This window comes from Etheostoma spectabile, chromosome 6 (genome assembly GCF_008692095.1).
Source record: "Etheostoma spectabile isolate EspeVRDwgs_2016 chromosome 6, UIUC_Espe_1.0, whole genome shotgun sequence".
Classification (NCBI taxonomy): Eukaryota; Metazoa; Chordata; class Actinopteri; order Perciformes; family Percidae; genus Etheostoma; species Etheostoma spectabile.
In genome coordinates, this window is record NC_045738.1 from 744,934 (window position 1) to 745,222 (window position 289).

The 289-nt window shown below is 36.3% G+C and overlaps 1 protein-coding gene across 1 annotated transcript in view; it reads left to right on the forward strand.

Moving 5' to 3' along the window:
• The window catches only part of mroh1 (maestro heat-like repeat family member 1), a gene marked incomplete in the record, with an annotated part of 28,501 nt that overhangs the window by 5,430 nt on the left and 22,782 nt on the right, over window positions 1–289 (forward strand).

A 289-nucleotide genomic window follows, 5' to 3' on the forward strand; every position in this document is an offset into this window, starting at 1 on the left:
TGTGTAATTGAATCTTTAATTGAAAGGGGCATGTTCAAAATGATAAGAGTGTTGTGTTCAATTAGTAAGGTAATTGATTCTGTGAAGAAACACATGTCAATTATGGCCCATATTTAAGGGAGGAAGCACATGTTGTGCATGCTAGTTATGGTTCATTTCATACTGAAATACAAAATGGGTCGTTCCAGACATTGCTCTGAGAAACGGCGGACTTAGATTAAAAAGTTAATTGGAGAGGGGAAAACATAAAGAAGTGCAGAAAATTATAGGCTGCTCAGCCAAAAGGATT